Source organism: Ambystoma mexicanum, chromosome 9, assembly GCF_040938575.1.
Source record: "Ambystoma mexicanum isolate Mex_15411 chromosome 9, UKY_AmexF1_1, whole genome shotgun sequence".
Taxonomy (NCBI): Eukaryota; Metazoa; Chordata; class Amphibia; order Caudata; family Ambystomatidae; genus Ambystoma; species Ambystoma mexicanum.
Window position 1 is genome coordinate 950,173,183 of NC_090931.1, and position 23,132 is coordinate 950,196,314.

Below are 23,132 nucleotides of genomic sequence, written 5' to 3' on the forward strand. Positions count from 1 at the left end.
ATGGTGGCTGCTCCTGCTGACAGCTCCTGCCAAACTCCACTTCCAGTCACTGTTGGGGGTCTTGGCTTCTGCAGGGATCACTACAGACATCCCATCCTCGTCGCCATTGTAAAGAAGCCACAAACTTGGTAAGTGAAAGCCAGTTTATTTGGAACAGCTTCAGTAACTCACTTAAAACCCCCAACACAGGCAGCATCCGGGGTGTAACTGACTTCACTCCAGAGTAAACATCTCCAAGCACACATCATTCCAGAATGGCACAGTAGGCATAAATCCATTCTGGAATTACAGATGATGTGCTTGGCATAAACACAGCTGAAAACCATAGCAACAAGAAAGCATACAAAGGTTTAGCTTTATACAACAAAGTATACAAAGGTTTAGCTTTATACAACAGCGCTTTAACTGAAAGTTTAGCGAGCTTGTTTGTTTGCTGACTCTGGTTATGCTTCCCGATTGCTTAAGTGAGCGCACTGTAGCTGGTGGTGTCCCCCTTTTGAAATTAATGTTGTGCAACACCTGCACCTGGATGATCTTGTTAATGCTCCGTGTTGTTTTGCTTCCAAACATGTAGCAATTATTGCCCCATGTTCAAAAACCTTGCTTTATCCGTGCCCGTTGGTGTCTCTGTGAAGCTGGATGGATTGAGTTGTGTCGCTGTCCTATTGGCTGTCTTTTTCTCTGACGGTCCCCGTGGGTTGTCTGCTGTATGCCTTTGTTCTCTGCCAGTTAACCCCTACTTATTGCTAGGGTCCGTGGCAAGGCGATTTTCTTCAGTGGGGGTGGGTTGTCTTCCCCCACTGTGGTCACCAGCTCCTCAGTTCTTGGTAATCCGTATAAATGTTCTCTGACCTGTTCCCAGCCATAGTGTTCTGCTGCCTCTTCTGCTATTCGCAGGAGCTGTGATTTTGGTGTCTAAAGCGAGGTTATTGGCTCCTGTGGCTTTCTTTTGGGTGCCATGGTCCCTCTCAAATAAAACAGAAAACATATTTTTATTACCTGTACCAGATAAAATGTTGTGGGTGTGCCCTGCAACGGGTAATGTTTATCATTTAAAGTTTCTTATCAAGCAACTTTTTAACATTATAGAAAACTCCCCCGTAAAGGTTTTTTGTTGTTGCCCGTGGTAGGTAACTCTAACAACAGAATTTAATTTAAAAAGAACAAAGGGACAGTAGTCTGAATTGGGTTATGAGACATAGGTGTCTCACCTCATTCATCGCACTCAAACTGCCAGCCGCAAGCCACTTCCAAGGCCCTGTGAGAGGTGCATCAGCCTGCCAGGGGTAGTTGTATCATGCACTTTCACCCCAGACCGGCCTCTCCTGCTTCTCCCGGCGGGCCCCAGGTGTCTGGGAGCTCACCCTCCTGTTTAAAGTGATGCCCTGCTAGGACAGTATCGGGCTCTTTTCTCAGCCTTCCCCAAGGTATGGATATGACGCTGCACGTGTGACTTCAGTAATGAGCTTCCAGACACCTGGGGCCCGCCGGGAGAAGCAGGTAACTGCTGTGGTGTGCCCTGTGACAGGGTACTATCCTACTTGGTGCTTGTTTAGGCTTATTCCCTTAGCTTTCCGAAAATTCCTTTCCGCTGTAGTGTTTGAACCATTCTTATATTTTATATTGTTTCCAAACTAACCAACTTCCACGACTGTTTCTTTCACGGTTTCCTTCGTACATGCTTTTTGCGTGGAGCTGTTTCAAAGAAATTCCATATTTATATCCATCTCAATTAATACTGATACCTTGGGCATGCACCTTAACATTGCACCATTTATTGGGCCTCATTACGAGTTTGGCGGCAGCCATGGAGCTATTAGCTCCATGGCTGCCGCCAAACCGGCTCCTTTACCGGGTTCCCAGAATGGGGAATTACCGGGCCATTCCGAGCCATAGGGCTCAATGGGAATGGGAGAGGGAGCAAACAACAGGCCGATTACGAGCTGCCCGTTGTTTGCTCCCTCTTCCCCTCGCGGGACCCGGTAACGACACCTGGTTTGACTAGGCGTTCCTTACTGGGTCCTGCGAGGGGAGCTTGTAATCGTGCGGAATGGTGTTAACGGGTCCACACCCATTAGCGGGACCCGTTAACCCATACCTCACAGGCCGTAATGAGGCCCATTGTCTTTTTAATTTATGAAAATGAAAAGAAAACTACTGCTCAACATGTTTTCCTCATGTTGGCCCATGTCTTTTTGGGCGGTATGGCTTTAAAATGCTGCTCCGTGTCGGCTTGCTTCCCCCTTTGAATAAACAGTTCCTACGGAGCTCGTTATGGAGGTCCGTTTCTGGGTAACCCCCGCAGGGATTGACTTACTTGATACATAGTAGCAGTCGTCCCTGCCCCGGGCTTCCTCGCCAAGTCTTTTTCTTCATGTCAGCTCGATCTTTCCGCAACACGCCACTCTCTGGTCCTAGCTGATGAGTGGCGCTGCTGGTCTTCTCCTCTGGTTCGGGTGGCGAATATAGTGGCTGCTGAGGCTCAGGCTGCTTCATGCTCTGGCTCCCTCGTCCCTTTAGACCGTGATGATGCAAGGTAACTCCCACGGCTCCTGCTGCACTTGACAAATGCTTGTTTGAACAGGGCAATGTTCGGAAAGACTAGCAGAAGCTACAAAAGACACTGTGCCTCATTACGAGGTATGCCGGTAGCCATGCCGCTATTGGCGGCATGGCTGCCGGCAAAACCGCATCCGTGTCCTCGGAATGATGACTTACTGGACCATTCCGAGTTCGGATGGCCCAGTAATTCCTCACTCGAGGACACGGACACGGTTCATCCCCATTCCCATTTCAGGCCCCAAAGGGCTGAATGGGAATGGGAGAGGGAGTAAACAATGGGCCATTACGAGATGGCCCATTGTTTTCTCCCTCTTCCCCTCGCGGGACCCGGTATGCATGCCTGGTTTTCCCAGGCGTGCTTGACGTGTCCCGCGAGGGGACCTCGTAATGTGGCGGAACGGGTTGAACGGCGCCGCACCCTTTTACGGCACCGTTTAACCCGTTCCACCAGGGTCGTAATGAGGCCCTCTGAGTGCACAGCGAAACTTTTGTTTTAAAAGAAAAGAAGACGCTGAGTACAACAGTGAACTCCTTTAAGAAAAAAGAAGAGACACTGATGCAAAGAGTACTCTTTGGTTTGGGTCCCTCTGCAGGGATAGCAAACTGTTTCTGTTTTCTGCTGCCATGCAGCTCCTTGTGTAGGACCCAGGGACTGTCTCCTATAAACTGGGGGGTCAGTTCAAAGTTGTTTTTGTTTTTCCCCTGTGAAGCATTGCAGATTCCTATGCAAACAGGTCGATGTAAAGCCATCTGTATGACAGGGGAAAGGAGCAATACAGACAGTGGTCCTCATTCCGAGTTTGGAGGTAGCTATGACGCTATTTGCGCCATGGCTGCCTCCAAACCCGGGTCCGGTCTGGCAGAATGGGGACTTACTGGGTCATTCCGACCTTGGAGGGCCCGGTAAATCCCCATTCTGTATACCATTCCCCATTCCCACTTGAGCTCCCATAGGGCTCAATGGGAATGGGGAAGGCGCTAATTACGGGCCCGCAAATAGCGAGCCCGTTATTAGCACCCTGGACCCTTAGCGGGACCCGCAAAAGTCGTGTGGTCTCCTTACTGGTGACCGTTAACCCTTATCGCCCAACTCGGAATGAGGGCAAGTGTGATAAATGCCTCTATTATGGTACGGAATGTCACTGTCTGCATTGCCTATGGAAACCCTCAAAGATATCAGGACTTCCAAGCCTCAATATTAGCGAGAACTGCTGGGAACTTTTAAGTAGATGAGAATGTCTTTAAACATTAAATTCCATGTTTGGAAGAGTAGGAGTTGTTCATATAAACTTTCTTTTGCCAAAAATGCTTCGTTCAACCCTATTTAAAAACATAGTTTAGAAGTGTGGTTTGATTTTCTATGATCAACTCTATTTACTCAGAAGATGCAGCTTAAACTGTATACATGTGCAGTGTGATTAACAATTCTTGCAGTTCTCAAAAATTCAAACTGGTGTAGCACCAAGGCGCAGTACACGATGGCGTGTTTAACGTGCATGTGCAAAGTGTGCGAATGTGAATTGGATGTGCAAAGAATGTGCTAAAGAAAAAAAAGATTGCCATAGTTCAGTATGTTTTTGTATGTATTGCTTTTTGATATAGTATAGATATTATATCAATCATAGAACATGATAAGGGCTTTCATTTGTGATTACTTTTGGTAATTTGATAATTCCAGGGATTTTAGCTTAGCCTTTCTTCTTTTCCAAGCCCTCAGCATGTAGTTCAAAACTGCCAAGACCACATCCGGATGGCCTAAGGTCTTGCAGAGGGTGTCTGCATAGTATAATACACTAATAGCATGATTGTTCATGCAGTGCTTTAAATTGCCCCTTCGGATGCTCGAATACCCCGGGCATAAGTACATGAAATGTTGCACAGATTCATAAATGCCTTCACAAAAGGGACAGCATACTTTCTCGGTTCTGCACCACAAGTTCATCAAAGGTGACAGTGGCAGGATGTTCAACCTGAATTTCATGAACAGTGCGCTTGAAAATGGTGATTTGATTTCCATTACATAGCTCCCGCACTCCCTTGATATTTTATTCTCCGGGTAATGCCAGTCAAAAGTTGAAGATACATGGTTGATGATCTTATTGCTAAGAGACCAATCTCTGAAAGCAACTTTAATGATCAAACTATCGTTACCCATTATTGATCTACGGTCAAACCAAAAGCGTCCAATATTGAAGGACAACAACATTGAAATGATGTACGCAAGCAAGGGGAGACTACCAGCCCCCTCACAATTCATCAGGTCTATAAGTGCCCCACGATAATTCCCAAATTCGTTGTTAGACCACAATTTCATCCAATAGAGCAATTGTTCATGGAAATTGCGTCACTAATGGGGTCCAACCAGGTTTAGCATGTACAAGCAGATTTGGGGCATGCTTTAGTAGAATTAGCAACTTCTAGAGAAAGATGTTTTCTGTGACATTTAAACTGGAAATTCTCCTGTGTCCCCACAATTCAGCTCCATAGGTAACTGCCCCTGCTGCATGTGAAGCATACATTCCCAATGGCGGGGGTATAATATTACTCCCAAATTTCTTGGTGAAGGTTTTGATTGATGTACATCCCCGGTTTAGGGTTAAATTAGCTTTGACGATCTGGTGTCCCCATTTGCCATTATTGGAAAATCTGAATCCCAGGTAATCAAACACCTTAACTTCCTCTATCTTTTGGCCATCAATGTGGATAGATTAGAATATTTTCTTATCCTCTTGCCACAACTCATCAGTTTGGGTTTAGAAGGTTTAACAGTGAAACCCTTCAGGTCACCAAAAAAATGTCAAACTGGTTGGCACGTTTTTGTAGTCCACTTGGTGTACAGGAAATCAGAACCACATCGTCTGTAAACATGACAATTCTTATTTTGGCCCTGCTTAGTTTTGGTGAATCCACAAGGTCAGGAGGGAGGTAGCCTACAATATCATTAAAATAAATGGAGAAGCGTGTCGGCTCAAGGATGCAGCCCTGCCTCACACCCTTTTGTGAGAAATGCATGGTGCTCAGAGGTAGACATGGATACAAGTTTTGAAAACATTTATTTATAAAAATGGGGTTTGAAGAATGCCTAGCTTGGCCTATTTCTAAATTGGGGTGGTCTTTACCATTAAAATAAAGAAGAAAGAATAGTCCAAAAGTCTGTCTGTCAAAATTGAAGAAACTGTGTCCAACCTATGCTTACCCCCACTCTCTAACTTAACAATGTGTAGGGTATTGGATAAAGTATATATGTGTCTCAAAAGAATATCAGGAGGACCATGAATTTAATTTTCTTCTCAACTCCCTTCCCCAATCTTAAGTCACTCAGTATCTCCAAAAGTTCAGTTCGTTCCACACAGTTCACAAAAAGGCAGTTCAGTAGTTTTCTTATCTGGCACAGTGTATGTACTTCTCTCAGGCTTCCCTAACCCGATTCAATGCTTTCTAATATAACACAGTTCTGCTTTAACAATGTCTTCTTTCTCAGGCATCCCTCGCCTGTGCCAATGCTCTCTAGCATAATGCAGTTCTGATTTAACAATGTTCGTGGATCTTTCAGGCTTTCCCCATCGGAGCTTAAACTCTCTTTACGTGTTACTTTCACCTCTTTGGTCTTTTACATTACAACAGTCCATCATCTTGATACACAGGGTTCTCTTCCCCAATGTTCCTGCTTTTATCATGTGGTTTATGTTGAAGACTTTCCAAACGGCAAAGATTGACTAATTAGTAGGCCTGACCACTCCGACACTTTTGCATTCTGGTTATCATATTCTTTATTAGTCTTTCCTCAAGCGTGCCTTCTAGCACCATGACTAGTTCCACTTTCCTGTCTCTGTTTCAAATGTGCTCCTTACAGGGCCATTTTAAGCAATTTTTGGGGCCCCCTCCCTGAACCCAAGAAATTAAGGGGTGCAGCACCGTGCAGAGTACCTGGTCGCGCCCCCAAGATTGCGATGACAACACATAGGTTGATATGCTGCCTCACAGCAATCAAAATAGGCAAGGGTACCCTTTCAGTCCTCTTACCCACTTCATGCTTGCTGTAAACAGAATGATAAACAAGTAGCATTTGAAGGCCAACATTAGCAGTCCATCATGAGGGTACTTATGGTCTATCATAAGTGATCCTAGGCATCCCATTCATTCTTGTATTGCCTAACCTATCAAAATTGCATGTCTCTTAAAGCTTTCAAAATTGTCACCATTTGTAACTGGCTATAGTGCTGCTTCCTGTATAAATATAGTAGGCATTGATGTACTGCATCCACTTGTTTCTTAGCTATATAATGGCAATTCTGCTTGAAAATCATGTCCCTTTTATAATATCAATATGTCTGGATAAGGACACCTCTCTGGTAGCTTCTAAACCCCATGCACTATCTACTATATGGTATGTGTAGCTTACTCCTTGCATCCAATGTGTCTCCTGTATCCATGCCTGAGCACTTAGGCATTCTGTGAGGCAGCTAATCTGAGTTGTCTGTCTATTCTGGATTATGTGCACATTTTTCATATGATCTGTCCCGCATTCATACTATGGCAGGTATACCTTCCTTGTGACAGCCTTTGATGAAAAGTGTACTGTATGCCCCTCAGGATCTTGTTTCATTCACTATTCTCTTTCGTAGCCTTTCCCATCGGTTATCCCTTCCATTAACTTTATTCAACTCGCTTTTCACCTCAGCGATACTTTGTTTAACTTTCACATTTCATAGAGACTTTCGACAATGCAGTATTACACAGGACCACTCTGTTGCTTTCTTTCATCACAGTTCCAAACAATTGAAGCTTTCTTTCAACGCATCTCGCTTCTTACGTGTACTCTTGCTTGCAACTTGATCATTCGCGTCTTTACAAACCAGGCTCTCTCATCACTTTGAACTCACTGGTTGCACTTTATTCAACAAGTCCTTCACAATTCTTTTAGCCGAAGTTAGGGTCTCCCCCACCTGCCCCTCAGACCTTCCTGGGCAGCCTCGCTGTCAAAGGGAAACAAGCAATCTCTCTGCACACAGTTCAGAGAGATTAACCAGCTTCTCGGCTTCTTTTGTTGAGCTCTTTCAGCTTCTTGGAGACACTGCTCCCTCGCCACGCTTTCCCCTGCTTCAGCCTGCAGCCTTCTAGAATCTCAGCATCCCCTTCTCGCAAGTCTGGTACTCAATAGCCTCTAGTCATTCATTTTAGTCAATTGTGGTCATTTAGCAATTTAGGTGGAGAATGATACAAGTCTGGTGGGTTTGCACCTCGAATGCTCCTGGAAAATTCTGGCAGACCTCTATACCTCAACCCTAACTATGGTAGTGGACACCATTGCCCCACTAGCACCTCGCAAAGTGAAACCAACTAGATATATGAACTCCTGGTTCACCCCCGGGCTCCTCAAAATCCGAAACCTAAAACAGACTGCAGAATCTGCATGGAAGAGAAACCCCTACGTCATCTCGAGGTCGGAATGCACTAAAGCCTCCGAACAATTTAAGCCATTCCCGCAGCTAAATCCACCTGCTTCAATGTGAGAATTGCCAATGCCAAGTCAGACACCAGAGAGATCTTTACCATCCTTAGGGAACTTGAAACCCCTCCTCTCTCCCTGACCAAGCACGAAGTCTGGCGCACAAATATCCAAACTGCCATGCTCTCAAAAATGTACACATTAAATAAAAAAATCAGTAGCAACCAAGCAATCCAGCATCCTCTTCCTAATTTGTCAGTCACTGCTCTCGTACCCCCGAATCCAGCCCAGTTTCACTTCATCATTGAGGCACAAGGGCTAGCTTGGAATTCTTTTAAAAAAAAAATGAAAAATAGTCACAATATGAGGGGGGGAGGAGCGAAGGAGAAGCAGTGGCCAGAGGAGGAGCTGTGGGCCAAAAAGCAGAGAGGATGTGTTGGGCTCGAAAGGGATCAGTGGCTCAGAGGAGGAGCAGTGGCCCAAAAAGGGAGAACGAGATGCAGATTGGGAGAACGGATGGGGGTACAGGGTGATATACTCAGGAAAGAATGTGAAATGCAAAAGGAGTGAGAGAGAATGAACAACTGTTAATTGCAGGATTAACTGAGTTTAAGTTGGGAGCATGGTTGCGAGTGTGACAGAGTTTAGGGAGTGTGGGTTGTGACTTGACAGCGTGACAGAGAAAGTGATTATGTACATTACAGGCAGAGTGAGAGGTTTGAAAGTGTAAATTGTGATGGAGAATTGGTGAATGTGAGGGTATTGGTGAGTGGGGGCATGTGGGTTCTGGGGGTTGGAGAACATAGAAGGAGAATATTTTCACCATTAAAACTGACAATGGGCCTCATTATGAGGTTGCCGGTCCGGATACAACGGTACCAGTAAGCTTGCCGGTACCATTGTTACTGGACTGGCAACTCGGAGTTGTGCTTGCGGCTGCCTTTCATTCTGTCAGGCCTGGCCTGGCAGAATGAAAGGCACCTGCGAGCATAGCATGCCTGTAGCACCGGTATGGTATTGAACCGTGCCGGTGCTACATGCATCCCCATTCCCATTGAGCCCTATGTGGCTCAAATGGGAATGGGGATCTACCGGCATCGGCACCCACAAATGGGCAATTACAGGGTCGGGAGGGGCCGGAATACCCCGGTAATTGCCCATTCGCGGGTGCCGGATTTTCTTGCCAGTTTGGAGGTAGCCTTGCCAGTTTCACCAGGAAGACTACCTCCAACCTCGTAATGAGGCCCAATGATCAATAAAGTTAATAATATAAAATAGGCATGCAAATTAAACCAAACATTTTGAGCAAAAAAGACCTGTTCTGTTAATCCCGGGAATATGGAAATCTCTCTATTGAACTGATAGCATAGACCATTTAGAAAAGGTGTAAATAATGATAACCGGAATCTTTTGCAGCCTCACATACAGAGACTCTAGCAATCTGGCTCTCTTACACCCTGGCACTATAGCACCCTCCAGCCACCCTCCTGGCGCAAAAATGCTGCAGTGAATGCAATTTTTGTGCTGCTAAATTTGTTTTTTTTATGCCGATGGATGTTTAATTTCATGACACAATAGCCTGGAGGATCTGCTTGAGGCACATTTGCTGGCCCCTATGCTCAGATATAAATTGGCACACACAAACCTCTAAGCCACATAATGAAGGCTATGTAGAGCATCAATAGGATTTACTAGCAAAATAACCCATAGGTTCCTGCCTAAACCCTCCATAGAACACAGATTGTTTTCTCATCAGCTAGGAGGGTTTCATATGCTGAATGGACCGATAGAAGTTAATAGCGTGGTGTATGACCTGTTTCTGTTTAAAAAATGAACAGTCCCAGATGCTTATGTCGTATGACACCTGACAAAGACGCAAGCTCATCGCTTATTCAAGGGGAGTTGCACAAGAGGCATTCCCCCTAGATGTTCCAAAATAAAACGTAGACTTGAAAGAACAGTCTGTTTAATCCTGGTAGAACTTGAAATTGGTTCATGAATGGTCACATTGTTTTGGGTCGCTGTAGAAACAGTCAAATGGAGCTATGGGAAACCGAGCATTAATAGGCATGGCTTGAAGAACTAACCTAGGAAGGGGACATTGTAACACTGGATCGGGAAGAGGGGTGGCTAAAACTGGGGAATCATAATAATCTGACATCAGATGAACATGTTCCGGTAATTTCTCACATTATAATGTAGGTATATTGTGCAAGCCTGGCATTTACATTCTAAAGGCTTCACTTTCCTATATCAAGAAAAACCTAAGAGTCCCATTTGTCTTTTTGGGGTGACCAGGGGCTAAGGAATATGTAGGCACCCTAATCTGTCAAGGTTACACAGACCCATATAGACTCACCTCTGGCCTAATTCTAGTTCAGGGCTCTGCAACCTGTGCATCTCCATATGTTTTAAACTATGACCCTCGTGATCCCTCACTGTTGACTTTGCTGGCTAGAGCTGATTGTATTCCAAGACATCTGGAGAGCCAAATGTTCCAGAATCCTGTTCAGGTTCATCAGGCTGACCAGAAACGTAGACATGGCGACCTGAAAAGCAGATTAGGTGGACCCGGAGACTGGCTACATCCTACGCTTTTAAAGAAAAGAACAGTGGGAGAGATTACGTTTCGTAATACACAAGGCAACCAAGATTTGAAAACGAAGTAGATAACCATATTATAACAATTATGGTTACCAGAGCAACCACATCTCCTCCTTGGCCTAGGGCACTCATCACGTCCATGTGATATAACATATGGCTTCACCAATGACATCTAGTGTGATATCCACATCATAATTTCATGTGTGCTCTGTGGTATCATGCAAGACATTATGAACAGTGTCTGGTGGGGGTGTTATGGTTGAATTTGTTACTGCAAGTGGTGATTGTCATGGTTGCCACACAAAAGCGAAAAAACACTAACATCTCATTGAAGACTTTCTGAGAAATTGTCATGTTCTTTTCTTAACACAGGTAATACATATTATATCCATAGCAGAGGAGTGCATCTCCATACAATGTTTTAATTGATTGATTTGTTTTTAGTGATATTCTTTACAATTGAAGGGACCATCCTGTATCCAAAGTGTATTGTACCCAAAGGAGATGATTAGATGCACAGAGCTTTTTAACTATAATAATTAAATACCAAACAGCTGATTATGTGTGTTTTGAAATAGGCTAACCACAGATATTATATAGTCCTTTTATCCTATAATGCATCATGTTATGGTGATTTAGAGCAATACCATCAGTCTGAAAGGTAATAAAACGAATGCAAACTTCTTGACCAAGAGGGCATTTCCGGGAGTGGAATTAAAGCAATACATCCTCCCCGCACACATTCCTCTATTCAAGTATTTAAGGTCTACATATTTCCACACCTCACTTGCCAGTTTAGTTTGTTCTCATATCTGTTAAGAAGGCGACTATGCTGGGAAATTGTCCTAGGTCTGTTTTTCATTACGTTGCAGTTATAAAGTAATCCAAAGGTAATCTGAGGCAATCCAATGTAATGAAAAGTGATCTGAAGTACTCAAAATGGAATCCACTATAGTGTGAAGTTTTGTTAAGTAATGCAAAATTAATGTGAAATAATCCAAAATAATATGAAATGCAAAAGTAATTGAATGCATATGGCATTTGTAAAGGTTATTTGATTGCCAGAAAAAAAATCCTACATGTCAGCAACTGAATCCCATATAAAGTATTTTCAAATGACTGGATCCATTTGCTGACCTATGAGCTTTCAAACAACTTTTAAACCACTAGTGATTTGTTTCCCTTCTTGTGCACTGCACCACACTTCCCATCTGCTAGGGTGGTTCTACAAGATCCCCGCTTTCCCTGCCTTCTTTTACTTCTTTTCCTCGCTTTTCCTCGCTAGTCAATTCATCGGTGTTTCTCAATGATCGTCTTATATAGCAGAAACCGACTACTGTCTTGGCAGTGCTATGGTGCACTGCATGATATTATAAACATGCATACATTTAGAACAATAAAAGCGACACCATGAAACACACTCATGAACACGCACACAATTTAGTTGGTAGGTCGGTGGACAATAAAGAGGTCTATTCTTTACTGGGGTAAATTATATTGATTAATTTGAGCCCCAAAGGAATAGATTATATCTTAAGTGCTAGTCTCTATCATTAGGCTTAGAGGTGGATGAAACTCACACGAATCACTATATAAATAGCCTGATAGAACAAATACATGGAATTATGTTGAAAGAGGAATCATGTATGTGGTTATACTGTACCATATGGTGACTATGGGGGACATTTGGGTATTTGAGGCTGGACATATGAGAGTCAAATCTATTGGCTATGCAATGCTTCTTTTTTATCCTATCAATTTCTTCTCAGGGTTTTCAGGCATGTTTTTGTTTTTGTTTTGGAGGAATGAAGAGGTGCAAAGCTGCACCAAGGTTGACCTAGTGTTAGCTGGGTCAGAAAATCAGCGTGGGAACGTTAGGAATAGACTGGTCAATGGGACCAGAATGTAATGGCTGCCAAAACAAAATGTTTTGGAGGGATGCTGCTCCTTGTCTAAATGTTTATAGTTACATATATAAAGTCAATGAAGTTGATGTCAAACCCCATTACACTTTAGCTAGAGTATGAAAGAAATCCAATAGGTCCTTCAAGTGTATTTGGCACAATTCCATTTTATTTGATTTCTGAGATTCATGAGTTTCAATGTTGGTGATAGAAATTGTCAAGTGACTTACCTCTTCACCCCAGTTCTAATTTATTTAGGGCCTCAGATTCATTGGTAGTTATACTTGTTGAGAGGCAGATGAATATGCCATTCATAGTGTCGGCCCCTCCCTCAGCTCTATACCGTAAGTGTGAGAAACACTATTCACTAAGGCAACCCTACCAACCTTATCATGGACCAATTGAAGAAGAGATAAACCTGCAAACTCATGAAATGAACATGATGTAACTGAAGATGATGAGAGCATGTGACCTCACTGCCAGACTGTCACATCACACGAAGATACAATAAATATGAAGCAGATATTCACTCACCACGAAGAAACACAGATATTAGGCAAAACGTGCATTTAGACATGAAGGATATTACCTGCATAATATAGACATGACTAACATAACATAATCAATGTATACTGTGAAACGCAACATGAACAATATAATACACACATAGCTTGCAAAACGTGGAAATTCAACAGTAACGAGTGCCCATCTTAAATAAAATGGACGGAGAAACCACGTTAGAATGAATAAGAAGCCTTGAAACTGCAGGGAGATTCGACTTGCTGAATTAGCTGAAGTACATATTTGTGCACGCCAGATAGTGTCTGTGCGGCCTCCTTCCAAGGTTACTGTGAAAAAGGGGGGTCTGCACGGCTCCGAAGAGAACAGAAGATAATAATTCCCAAGTGTAAGGCATATTTCTCTTAGATTAAGTAGAGAACAAACAACCTTTGAAAGTCAGGTGCCCAATAATTAAAGCCTTAATATTGCATTAGGAATGGATTAACCATGTCTCTAGTGGCCATAGAGAGTAATGACACCAATATTAATGGGAGCTAAAATCATAATAAAAGCCCTGCAGAATAAATCAAAATGTGGTCTCCTCACACGTGACTTATAATTGGAGAACAGTGTCTATTCATTAACTCCAGACACTGATAGGCACCTGCCTTCCCTCTCTACAAATTCTCAGAATAGAGATGCCAGACAACGCCAAGTTCCAAGTTAGATAACCTGGCCTGTGGCCTAGGAGATCAGGATTCAATGAAAAGTCTAACCCATATATGAACTATATGTAGACCATTCCCCTAACCAATCCCTCAACCCTGTAGGTTTTTGTAACCAAGACTGTGATGTGACGTCAATTATGACATATTTTGTGGTTAAAACATGATGTTTTGCATTTGAGAATCAAATCCCCTATATGGGGAGACCTCCGGAGACATCCACATCATCCTTGGAGCCAAGGAAGCCCCCGAGGGCTTTGTGTGCACACGCACGTTCACGCCACCATCTCATCAAAGAAATGTCTTAATTTACATGCAAGATCGTGCACAGCTTTCCTTGGTAAACGAAAGCTAGAACCTTCTTCATGATCGCCTGTTTCGCTCGATCCTGTGTGCCCTCATCTTTGTGTTCACCAATCCAGCCATTCTAAGATGGCGTCCCGTATACCTTGCACTGGAGTGCCTGGTTCACAATTATGCTATGGCCCTGATTGGATGAGCCATCCCTCATATGCAGTCTATCAGTAAGCTGGCAGGCGTGTCAGCCCTCCTTCTGTGGCCCACTCCTAAGGCCAGTGTCTGCTCCCTGTCCACTTCAGGTATGTTCCCCCCCCCTGGTCGCCCAAGATGCTCTGTGTGCCCCCCATAGTCCCCTGGTCATCTGTGATGCTGTGTGTGCCCCCACCCCCTTGGTCGCCCGTGATGCTGTGTGTGCACCTGACCCCCCCGGTCACCCGTGAAGCTATTTATGCCCCCTGGTTGCCCATGATTCTGTGTGTGCCCCCCACTCCCCCGGGTCACCTGTGATGCTGTGTGTGCCCCCCCAGTCTCCCATGATGCTGTGTGTGCACCCCACCACCCCTGGTCAACCGTGATGCTGTGTGTGCCCCCACACTCCCAGGTCACCCGTGATGCTGTGTGACCCCCCACCCCCTGGTCGCCTGTGATGCTGAGTGTGCCCCCACCCCCCTGGTTGCCTGTGATGCTGTGTGTGCCCCCACCCCCTCATTTGTTGCCCTTAATGTTGTGTGTGCCCCCACTTCATCCTGGTCACTCATTATGCTGTGTGTGCCTCCTTTCCTGCCCTGATGTCCTACCCCCTCCCCTTCCCTCATCCCATACTTCCAAGCCTGTTAGTTCCACTAACTAATTTTTGCTTTTGCATGCTGCTGCCATCCTGCGACATGGGGGAGGCACATGTATTTGCCCATTGCTGGACTTTCACATCTGTATGCTGCTGCCACCCCTGCAACATGTGGTAGGCATCATGTATTTGCCCTTCGTTTCACTTTCGCATCTGTGTGCTGCTGCCAGCCTGCAACATGGGGTAGGCATCATGCATTTGCCCACTGACTTGACTTTCGCATCTGTGTGCTGCTGCTGCCCTGCAACATGGAGTAGGCATCATGTATTTGCCCACTGACTTGACTTTCGCATCTGTGTGCTGTTGCCGCCCTGCAACATGGGTAGGCACCATGTATTTGGCCATTGCTAGACTTTCGCATCTGTGTGATGCTGCTGCCCGGCAACATGGGATAGGCACCATGTATTTGCCCACTAATTTGACTTTTGCCTATGCATGCTGCTGCCGCCCTGCAACATGGGGTAGGCACCATGTATTTGCCCTTTGTTTGACTCTTGCATCTATGTGCTGCTGCCGCCTTGCAATGTGGGTAGCCTCCATGTATTTGCCCATTGTTTGCTTTTGCATCTGCTTGCTGCTGCCGCCCTGCAACATGAGGTCAGGCTCAATGAATGTGATCATCATGTATCTCTCTTTTGCACTTTGCATATGATGAATTACCTTTGCACGTCCTACAGTGTTGTAATTCAACACTTACACTTCCTTTTCTGTAAACTGAAGCACTGAAACTAATCTCTTAAGTTTAAGCATCTACATACCTCAGCGTTTTGCACGCTATATAAATGAATTAACAAACAAATAAACAAACAAACAAACCTTTATGGTACATATAGTTGGAGTTTCAAGTAACGTCTAATGTTGAGAGCACAAGAGTCCATCCTCAGTCATACACCACTCAGGCCCAGCTGACATTTAGAGATATTTCGCGCATAATTGATTACATTTTATTTTGTGATGCTTCTGCATGGCCGCGACCTGAACAGCGGCACACGAGCAGTGACCCAGCCTCACCTTGCACTTCCTGCCCTCGCTGTTTCTGATTGGTGCTATGGGTCAACGGTTCTACAAGACTTTTTTAATGAATTGAATAGACCTTTGAGAAGAAGATGACAAACTAGGCCTGTTAAGGCCACCAAATCCCTAAATGTACTAAAGGTTACTGGGTCCCTTAACTTGAGTAAATCAGGCAAAGTTTCAAGTCCACAATGGGTCAAAGCCTTAAGACAGTTACAGGCTGCAACAAAGCCACCAATGCAGTCAGTGTAGTGCCCCTTGCCTCCACACCTGAGCCCCTACTGTGCTGGGCTCTTCACAGCAGTAACAAAAAGTGTCTGCCAACTGTTAATTGTAGTATCTGATGGCAAGGTAAACACACATGCTTTGCGACTAACTTTAGTTTGTTGTCCCAGCCTACTATTGTCTCACAGGATTTGGAGGAGCTTATCCATAAGTCATCAAGCGTGGTGGAGTCATCAAAGTTTGGGGACTTTAAATCTCATGATCCTAATCTTCATGAGCGGGTTAGATGTAATGAATGATACCTCGGGGGTTCTATGGATCGTATGAATGTTCTTAAACTATTTGGAAGGAGCGTTTGGTACTGTGCACGTCGACTCCTCTGACTGCTATTTACTTTCGAACGCAGCACTGCGAGCGCTGCTCTTGCTGCCTGGCCGCTTCCTGGAGGGGGCGGGGCCTACTACCTTCACGTGATGGATCACGTGATCACCTCACTCCTCATATTGCCGGCACAACCGCCCTTGCGGCGTTAAGCCCTGGAGGCAGTAAGGGCTGGAGCCGCTGTTTGGCTGTGAGTACTGTGGTCTATGTCCATCTTAAGCTACCAGGGTACGTGGTGGAGAGTCGGACTCTGGCAGCTCCATTAGCCGCCGGGCGTTCCCAACCCTGCAACTGAGTGTTTACTTCAAACTCATTTCTTAATTGTGGATATTCTAGATAATCATGTTTTTAAGCTGACGTAATCAGAATTATATTAGAGGTTGCGAGCTGTTCTTCCCTCCGGTTTTAACGTAAACACATTCCTTTTGGCACAACTATAGTATAGAATGTCTTGGTTTTTATATTAGTCCTGTTCCCAGCCTTTTTTAAAAAAAATTTTTGGGTGCTTTGCACCTTAGAGGTTACGAGCTGTTCTCCCATCAGGGTGTTCCTTTTCTACTCTAATATCTTTTAATACATTTTTTTTCTGGTCTTCTTTCTTTTTTATAATATGCCCGCACTCAGAAGCGGGTTTGAAACTGCTGAGAGTCAAGCCACTAAGATAGCAGAGGACCAATTAGGCTCTCTGACTCATCGTGAGGTGCTTAATAGTATTGACCACATTGAAAATATGGCTGCCTCGATTTCATTGGTTGAGAATATCAATGAAAATTCAAATATTAGAGCGGAAGGGAGCCCGAAGGGACACCCCACCATAGATCCTGCAATTTTGAATATTGTAACGTTGACTGAAGTAAATGTGGACATACCAGACATAGAGGATACGGGGGCGAATAGAGACATACCAGACTCTAGACAGGAACTCACAGATGAGGAATGTCTTCAACAAAGTCGAATTGATACTAAAAGGGTAGTCAGGTATCATGCGTCCACCCCTCTTCAGAAGAGGATCATTACTGGGAAATTACAGGCAGGAGATAAACAATGCTTGGAGTCTCTGATATGGAAGAGGAAACAACCCGGTGGAACTCTGCAATTCACCCATATTTCGCCGGCAACATTTATTTTTGGGAAGGATAATAATGATAAGGTGCAGAAGTACCTCGATTCTCCTCAGTCGGGGAGTATAATCTCAACCAGCCCATTGGAGAGAGTGATTTGGATGATTCCTTTTTTACTACGGCAGATGCTACAGGTCATCTGCTGAAAGAAATAGTTGATTTAGAGATACCAGTAGGTAGATTTTTGTCCAAAGACAAGGGGAAGAGGAGCTTATCAGAGGGTGCGCCATTTGATACACTCTCACAAAATAGAAAAACGCCTACAATGTGGAAACAACAAGAGGGTAGACATCTATCCCCTATTAGACCGATCACAAAGACACTTATACCACCCATACACTGTAAGACTAGTCATACCCAAACTGATAAGGAAAGGAATGACTTACCCATAACTGTAGATAAAGCTATCGATCCTCAGCAAACCATATTGGAAAATCTTGGGGTAGCCGAAGATAAACAGGAGTCTCCTGGTCTGAGAAGGGAGGAGAGAGGAGATCACCTGATACCACTTTTATCCAATTGACACATTAGTTTGAATTTGGCCTTGAAAACCCTAGGTGAATCCCAAGAGACGATCGGGTGCTCTTTGGTAGGACAACAAGCGGCTTTCAACCAATTGGTGACTCGTCTGGCTTTTTTAGAGGGTATAGTGGAGGTTAAGAACCTTAATGAACAGACTACTAAAGAAAAGAGTCTATTTGAAAAATATAGAGAGGAACTAGATACTAGGTTAATGACCATGGACGCTAAGATTACTACTCTGTTGGAAGTTATGCTGACAGGAGATCGCCCCACCACGTCAAATATAGTGGCAGAGGATCGAGCCTCCTGGGGAATAGGAGATAATAAAATCAATAATGAAAACTATGAGAAGGAACTGTGCTGTCCAGATAGTCCTTCGATCCTTCTGGATGCCATAATTATGGCAACAGAAGGGCCCACTCAGGAACAGGACAGTGAAAAGTCCAGCGCTCAGATGCAGGTGAGAGAAACGATAAAAGAGGGGGAATGTCTAAACATTAGTAGTGAGGGCTCAATAATCTCCCAACATAATTCTTCAAAAAAAGGACAAAAACGTAAACAAAAGACAAATTACAGAGAGGAACAATTAGCAGTTCAGGTATTAGAAACAGGTTCTAATATGAATAATGATGTACCTGCTCCAGTTATTAGCTCGAACTACGATATAAATGAGATGCCCCTATCCCCTGTCGGTAGACGAAAAAAGACAAAAAAGCAGTCTATGATGCCCAAAAAAAAGTAAAAATATGCCTAATACAAAAATTAAAGGCAGAAATGCGAATCTTAAAGGTATTAGAAATATCCCGTCTCAGGAACAGCCTGATGATAGGGGGAACCACAAGGTATCTAATAAAGAAGATGGTCAGGTTTGGGGGGAACCTAGTATTAAAGACTCCCTGCCCAGGGGGGAAATCAATACTGACCTAAATACGGAGGAGAATAATATACTAAAAGTTGGTCTGGAGCGCATACAAACTAAACAAACGAAGATTACAGCCTTCGGTAAAATAATTAGTACTAAACATGCTAGAACATCCGTAGGTACACAACAAATTGGGCACCCTATTATTTCTCAAGAAATTCCAGCAGTAGCATCTCCCAGTACTTCCCACTTACAAGGACCGATGGTGTTAGCTGAGAAGGGGACTGAATTTACTAGTAATAATACGGGAGATACCCCCCAAGATACATACCTATCCAAAACCCAAGAATCTCGAGAAAAGGCTGTGTTTAAATCTAGTACTGACCATATAAAGAAGCAATCTAGTCCGGCCGAGCACCCTATAAAGATCTGTACAGGGAAGATACTGGGTTGGATCAATAATAATAATACAGATTTGCAGGTTTACTTAAATAGAACTTACCTTTTAAGTCTGTTTAAAAAGATTTCCTTATTACGAGCAATAACAACTGATGACATAGATTCCATCTCTCTACCTAATCATAATAACCATCGTATGGTAAGTTGTTTTCATTCAGCGATGGTAGCAGATATGGTACGTGCTCAAGAAAAGAATCTCAACTCTTTGGGTTATGATCTAACTACTCTAGCAGATGACAAAGAGGTTGATAAGTTTCTTCAATATAAGGAAACAGATAACAACCAAATTCAACAAACCTCACAATCAGGCAATAATAAATTAGAAAACTTGGGTCCAGGGTTGGCACTAATTTCTAGCCTTCTAAATAGTGGCCAGGATTGGTCATGGTTACAGCCAGCACTTAAAACCTTGGAGATATTCAGACAAGATAGCAGGCGTTCCTAACAGTTCTAATATAGATGTGATTTCCTGGAATTCATGCGGGGGAGCTCACCTCGATATGTTTTTGAATAAAAGGGATAACTATGTGCACCCCCGTATTTATTCTTTTCAGGAAACCATGATGTTGTCTGATATACATATAGAAGGTTTCTATACTTTTTCTTCTTTAGCATCGCGTGGACCTTTGGGGAGACCTAGTGGTGGTCTGATTATTGCTATTGATCGTAATCTGGGGTTTTATGGGGAGGTGATCTTTAGAAGTGAGTGGCTTTTGGGCATCATTCTCACTTCAGAGAATAGGGTTGAACCGATTCTCATGCTGAATCTCTATTGGAACCCGTTAAAAGTGGCGATTGATGAAGTGGAAGATTCTCTGAATATGATTCTGGGAGGATGGTTCGAGAAAGGGTTTGGCAATCGCATTATCTTGGGAGGGGATTTCAACTCGGCCTGCGCCGAGGGTTCCTCACTAAATGAAAGGGGAGTGATTCCTAGATTGCTCCCTCCACATATTAAAAGAGGCATACGGTGGGATAATTATCTCGATCATTGGGTCCTGGGTCTTTTAGATCATGCTTGGGATTGGGACTTACCGAAATTTACTTGGAATGGAGGAAGTAATAAGTCTAGAATCGACTTTTTCTATGTTTCAAATAGCTGGAAGCAAGCCTGTGGAAAGTTGACACTTATGGAGGTGGAATTGGGTGATCATATTCCCTTATGTTTTTCTCTTTCCATTCCAAATGTGGGTAATTATATTAATCCCTCGCTGTGTGGTCTCAAGGCTGGAAATAATGGGGGAAGGGTTGTATGGAATAAGAAAATAATTACGAAATTTAATAACCTGGTTTTGGGTCTCCTATCCAGAAGGTCGCCTCATATTACTAGTGGTGAAGATATAGATCTGGGAGGATTCTACTACAATACTATATTGTCATGTGTTTATAAAATTAGTAGCACCAGCGATAGGGAGGTCACAAAACCTAGGATGAGGGTGGGTGACCCCAGAATCCAAACCTCTAAGCGTAATAAATATAGTGAAATCAAAGCTTTGAAGAAAATGCCCATTCCCTTCTTCGAATTTCAGCTTAGAAAGAAAAAAATTATATTGAAACATAAAAATCTGATCAAATCACTGAGAATGGATCAATATCACGAAGCACACCAATTGATGATGCATAATCTTTGTAAGGGCAGAGATGTTAAATTTTGGGCAACTATTAATTCTATGCTTATGCCTGCAAAAGACAAACTTGATTGCCCGATCCAAGCAGAAGTGTGGAGTGCTTTTTATAAGCAAAAGTTTGCTTTACCTGTTGACCTTACAAGAGAACAGGACCTGGATTTAGGTCCTCCCGTGGTGGAAGACTGTGGGTCGGATTTAGAGGACATCAAATGAGCCATTAACAAACTTAAACCTTCTAGAGCACCCGGCCCGGATGGCATTCCACCCTTCGTCATAAAGACATCCCCTGGAATATGGGCTGATTTGCTCAAACCAATATTCGATGATATTTTCAAATACCATACTATTCCTAAAACCTGGGCCCAGAGTATCATTGTCCCTATATTTAAAAAAGGGGACGTCCTTAATCCCCAGAATTATAGACCTATAGCCCTTTTAGATGCAGCTAGTAAGGTCTTTGCCATTCTTCTTTTAAGGGATATTAATACATTTACTAGAAGGAATGTCTGCTTCAGTAAATTTCAGGTTGGCTTTAGAGAAGGTTTGGGAACAGATCTGAACGGAAATATTTTGGCTCACTTAAGAGACACAGTCCATCAAACTAAAATGGGTGAAGTCTATATGGATTCCTTGGATCTCTCTAACGCCTTTGACGGGGTCATTAGAGATAGATTGTGGTCCAAAATGTTAGCAATGAATTTTCCACGTAAGACTGTTCAACTCTTGGCTCTATTACATAGAAACACCTCTGTCAGGGTGCGCTTATCTTATGAAGGCTCCCTTTCTGATCCCATTGAGACTGAGGTGGGGGTTAAGCAGGGCTGTTCACTTGCACCCACGCTCTTCAACCTGTACGTCAGCGATGTGGAGGATATGTGGCGGGGTCCTTACATCGCTCCCGTTAGGATGGGAAGTTTGGTTATTGAGTGGATGGCCTTTGCGGATGATTTCATTCTTTTCGATCGGACCCCACGGGGTCTCCGTAGAAGGATGGATATTTTCTACCAATATGCTATGATGAATAATCTTTCCCCCAATGCATCTAAATCTCGAACGATTATAATCTCTAAGAAGAGAGTTGTTAAATCTTATGTTTGGAAGATGGGGGACAACCCTGTGGAACAAGTGCAGACTATAACATATTTGGGCTATAATTTCTCTAACAACTCTAGTCTAAAGAGGTGGAAATTGGGTCTCGCAGAAAAAGCATCTAAATTAAAGACTCAAATGAAATATTTGAGGGTTCGAGTATGTAAATTTTCGCTCCTACCCATTAGACGCTTCTACCTAGTTAAATGTGAGCCGGTTCTCTTATATGGTCTGGATATCTGTACCAAGGATATGTGTTCCTATTTAAATGTGGTTCAGGGAAAATTATGGAAGGAAGTAATGGGCCTTTCCTTGGCAATCCCTAATGCCATTATCCGGCACGAATTATGTCTTGTCTCACTTAAAGCCAGATATTTGTGGAGACAGCTTTCCTTTTTTAGAAAAATGAATGATCCTCTTACGAATACCCTTTATGAGTTGTTGAATAGGGTGAATAAATCTGGGTCAGTTCAATCAATTAAGGGATTTAGTGACAGAATGAATTCTCTGCTATATATTTTGGGCTCTAGTTTAGACGACTTGGTGCAACGACCCGGCCTAGTTAAGAAATTGTTATTCAAGGCGGATTGGGTGGATACAGTCAATAAAATAGAGTCCTATGCAACTTATAAAGAATATGCTAAATTTGTACATGCAAGGGAATGTATCCCCATTTACTTAATTAGATTCCCCTGCTACAGGGCGAGAACCACATTTATGCGTTTTAGACTCAATCAGATGCCGACCCTAGAAAGAATTCATTATTGTATACATAAAGAAAAGGTGCCTAATTATACTTCACTTTGTCTTACATGTCGTTTCTGTGGAGAAACTGACATGTTAGAAACTCTCAAGCACCTCGTCTTAACATGTGTCCATTTTGGGTCGAAACGAGCTCTATACCTCACCGATAGATTTGATGAGGATTTAGAAATGTCGAAA